Source organism: Tachysurus fulvidraco, chromosome 6 (genome assembly GCF_022655615.1).
Source record: "Tachysurus fulvidraco isolate hzauxx_2018 chromosome 6, HZAU_PFXX_2.0, whole genome shotgun sequence".
NCBI lineage: Eukaryota > Metazoa > Chordata > Actinopteri > Siluriformes > Bagridae > Tachysurus > Tachysurus fulvidraco.
The window spans coordinates 23733778-23738546 of record NC_062523.1 but is presented as its reverse complement, the minus strand read 5'-3'; the positions used below and the strand labels follow the sequence as shown (position 1 = coordinate 23738546).

The 4769-nt window shown below is 39.5% G+C and overlaps 1 protein-coding gene across 3 annotated transcripts in view; it reads left to right on the top strand.

The window, feature by feature from the left end:
• The first annotated feature begins 1384 nt into the window (after positions 1 to 1384).
• acp6 (acid phosphatase 6, lysophosphatidic) overlaps positions 1385 to 4769 on the top strand; it is a 27488-nt gene continuing 24103 nt past the window's right edge. For 2 of the 3 annotated variants that reach the window (XM_047814768.1, XM_027143613.2), the window contains exon 1: positions 1385 to 1540. The gene's annotated coding sequence lies outside the window, so the exon portion shown is untranslated. Of the gene's footprint in view, positions 1541 to 1926; positions 2095 to 4769 lie in introns of those variants that run through there. The other variant, XM_047814769.1, reaches the window with a different exon arrangement.

The following is a 4769-nucleotide window of genomic DNA, read 5'->3' as shown; positions in this document are numbered from 1 at the left end:
TGTCGGTCTCTGATGCTGAGAAGCTAGTTCATGCCTTCATGACCTCTAGACTGGACAATTGTAATGCGTTACTAGGTGGTTGTCCTGCATCTTTAATAAATAGGTTACAGTTAGTCCAAAATGCAGCTGCCAGAGTTCTCACTAGGACAAGAAAGTATGACCATATAACCCCAATTTTATCATCTCTACACTGGCTACCTGTTAAGTTTAGAATTGATTACAAACTGCTGCTACTTACATACAAGGCAGTTAATGGTTTAGCTCCCATGTATCTAACTAGTGTTCTAACACGTTACAATCCTTCACACTCTCTGAGATCACAAAACTCAGGACTTCTGGTAGTTCCCAGAATATCTAAGTCTACTAAAAGTGGTAGAGCATTTTCTTATTTAGCTCCCAAACTTTGGAACAGTCTTCCTGATAGTGTTTGGGGCTCAGACACACTTTCCCAGTTCAAAAGCAGATTAAAAACTCATCGCTTTAGGCAGGCATACACACACACATAATACATCCCATAAAATTATGCACCATTACATCAGACTTGCACATTTTCATGAACAGCAGATATGTTAATCCCTCTACACTGCTTTCACAGGTTTTCCGGTTTTCCCTTTCACACCCATCCCAAAGCATCCAGACATTGTACCAGCTCCGATCATCTTCCGTGCGGTGAAGATTTTGGACCTCCACTGAGATGAGGCTGACTCTGAGAATCCTGAGACATCTACAGATCTACCAGCTCCAGTTGGACTCTATGATACCAAGATGAGATCTGAACTCCATGTGACCTTTACACCAATTCAACAATTGTTTGACTGTATATTTGTAATCACACTCCCAGTGTCACCCATATGAGGATGGGTTCCCCTTTGAATCTGGTTCCTCTCAAGGTTTCTTCCTTTACCAATTTAAGGGAGTTTTTCCTTGCCACTGCTGTCTGAGTCACCTCAGACTTGCTCATTGGGGATAAATACATATACATACATACATACATACACACTGAACTGTATACTGTGTATCTTGAATTTTTACTACATTAATTCTCTATATTTCTCTTTATGTTTACCTTCTGTTCTATGTTTATGTTCTGTAAAGCTGCTTTGAGACAAAGCCCATTGTAAAAAGCGCTATACAAATAAACTTGAATTGAAAAATTGAATTGAAATTTAATATATAAAAGTACAGTCACAATCAATGTATATTAATTAAGCAGTAAGTCATTAAACGTTTCTTTCACTAAGGAGATGACAGAGGAGACCACAAGTGCATGCTGGGATTTTAAGTGTAATCCTTGCAACTAAATTTTATTGCTCTTATATGGTGGTCTATACGGTAATATGTAAACACAGTGACTTCGATGCACTTTCTATGGGAATTGTAGTCTTTTATACCTGCTCCACGTTAAACTGTAATGACAATTGAAACTACAAACTCCAGAAGACATTGCTTTCTCAGCCGGCACCTGTATTTTCAAAATACCGAAAGTTTGGCAGCAGGAATGAATGCAACCTTAGATATCTAACCGGACACCTGTGAATTAGTGAGTAAAATGATTAACCTGATTGTTTTAATCAACATTTTAATAAAAATCTTGTATTTTTGAGCACGGTCAGGTAGTTTGTGTTGTCATGGACACAGCTAACCGCACAATAACGCAGGAATACGATGATAAATCGCTAAGGAATAACTTCAGCTCACTTGACAGTGAAATTTTATAACTTTCTGAAAGACAAGTAAAACAATTCAGATTAAGTGTAACTGTAATCCTTTATATTGTTCCTTTAGTCTTCACTATGAGGAGTCTAATGCTAGTTTGCTAACGACCTGCCGGATTTTGTATCATTTCTTAACATCCGGTGTCGCAAACCGAACAGTGCTGAACCATAAGATGTGTCATTCGTAAAGGTGTCGACTCGCATATCTAAAGAGCTGTAAACATTTAATCCTGAAAAAAAAAACTATTCTGCATTCATATTTTCTTATTTATCTAATTGGGTCGAGTGAATCTTGGCACAGCATTTTATTTTTTTTTGAAAAGCTATTTAATACAACGAAAAGATGTTTTCTTTCTTTCTTTTTTTACGGAGCAAATAGGTAACACGTTGCCTTGTCTACATTTATATACATTTCATAACAAGCACATTTTTTATAGTTTTACTTAACTTTATACTTTTACTTTTTTAAAGGGTATAGTTTACCCAAGGAGTCATTTAGGAGTCAAAAGAGTCGGCTCTTGTTGGTGAGCTGAGCCGAGTGCTCGGACTTGCTCCATAATAGCAATAAAAAGCTTTCTTTCACTTTTAGAAACACCAGTCTATTTTATATAGTAACCATACTAGTACCAGTGAACTAATAACAGTCTATTGCTGGACATAATTTACACACACACACACACATTTATATACACTCACACCTTGGGGTAGTTTATATTTATCTGTGTGCATGTTGGCATGTTTTCTGGGAGTTGGGAGGAAACTTATGTGGACATGGGGGAGAACATGCACAGAAATGTCACACAGACATTCACAGACCTCAACTCTGGATCCTGGAGCTTTGAGGCAGTAAGGCTACACATTCGTATGTTTTTGTCTTGGATCAAGCCTCACTTTGCAGTGAAATCAAAGATACCATCATGTTTACATTTCAAATTAAATAAAGGAAAATGTAAAAAATAAAACGGCAAAGAAAATGCATGATTTTTTTCCTGAGATGCAACACAAGGCAAACTAAAAAGATGCAAATGAGCTATTGGTTGAAAAGCATGGGCTTTTATTTGTGCTTTTTTTTCTCTCTCTCTACAATGTGGAGGCAGAGGGCGGAGTGGAATAAAGGTTGCACTGTTTTGGGGGCAGTCAAGATTTCTCTAATGATATGGATGATGCTTTTGGCTCTGACTGAATGATTGTTACAGTCATTTATACATCAAATACTTTTATTTGCATAGCTGTAGATCTGTAGAACCTAACAACTCCAGTCAAAAATACATTAATAGATTAATCTGCTGTTTGTGGCGCTTGAGTCTGGCTACTTCAGGGAAACATGGCACGTGTCTCAGCTTCTAGTTTGCATTGAAAGACTTCAGAGGTTTGAATATTGGCTGCAGCAACACCCAGATGAATTTGAATGCACCGTGTCTGCGGTGTAGCTTTTTCATCAGTTTCACAAACAACAAGCACAAATATTGTGCTGCATTATTGTTTATTCTGTGAATTACATTTTAAATTCAGTGTGCCATCAAAATGGAAAAAAATGTATTTCTATAACGGCTGATCTCCTAGGATTTTAAACCAACCATCTAGTGAGCATCAGTTCTGTGGACAGAAACACATTGTTGATGCTAGAGGTCAGTGGAGACCAGCCAGACCTGACGAAAGGTTACATTAACTTACATAAACACTCTGTAGTGTTGTGAGTAGAAAAGCAGAAAAAAATAAATTGAGAAAGTTATAAATTTTATGTACAGTTGGGCTATAGTTGACAGATTGGAATAGAATAGAATGAGATGCACGGATGTACTAGGATGGAGGTGGTAACAAGTAAACGTAAGATTATTACGTAATGGGGGGAACATATAACTGTTTATGAGGTAGATTGGAAACTGTTCTTGTGCCTGGTTGTGCTGGTATTTGGGACTCTGTAGTGCTGGCCAGATGATAAAAGTTTAAAAAGAGGATGTCTTGGATGTGAAAGATCCAGAATTTCTGAGCTCTTTTCCTCAAATATACTGTTCTTGAAGGGTGGGCAGGGGTTCACCAATAATCCACTCAGCAGTCCGAACTGTTCTCTGTAGTCTTCTGATGTCTGATGCATCCTTTGTTGTACAGGCCGATGGCTGTAGTGTCGTCCGTAAACTTCAGGAGTTTGACTGTACTGTCATTAGAGGTGCAGTCGTTGGTGTACAGAGAGAAGAGCAGTGAGGAGAGAACACAACCTTGAGGGGCACCAGTGTTGGGGGAGCGGCTGTTTGGAAGGTGATCCACTGACAGATAGAGATAGGAACAGAGAGCTGTGTTAGTTTGGTCTGGAGGAGTGTTGGAATGATGGTGTTAAAGGCCAAACTGAAGTCTACAAAAACGATCCTCACATAAGTCCCTGATTTATCCAGGTGTTGCAGGATGTAATTCAGTCCCAATTTTACTGCAATACATCTGGTGTCATACTGTCTGGGTCTACATCAAACCATGAGGTGGTTGGACTACAACAGCAGAAGACTACATCAGGTTCCATTTCTGAAGGCCATGAACAGAAAGCTTATTCCTCCGTGGGCACAGACTCACTAACAATGGACAGGTGAACTGTGGGAAAACTTGTTCTGATGGATCTGGATTTCTGCTGAAACCTACAGATGGTCAGAAATTGTCCATCATGGAGTTTAAGAATTTTGGGTCAACCGTCCAGTGTGACAGGGAGTGTGGAAAAAAAGTAAAGAGGCGAGTACAGGCGGGTTGGAGTGGGTGGAGAAAAGTTTCAGGAGTGTTGTGTGACAGAGGAGTGTCAGCAAGAATCAAAGAAAAGGTGTAGAAGGCAGTAGTGAGAACAGCTCTGCTGTATGGGGTAGAGACTGTAGCAGTGAGGAAAACACATGAGGCAGAGATGCAGGTAGCGGAGATGAATATGTTGAGGTTCTCTGTAGGAGTGACGAGGATGGACAGGATCAGGAACGAGGACATCAGGGGGACAGCTCAGGTTGGCTGTTTTGGGGACAAGGACAGAGAGGCTAGATTGAGATGGTTTGGACATGTACAGAGGAGGGAGATGGTTATATTTGT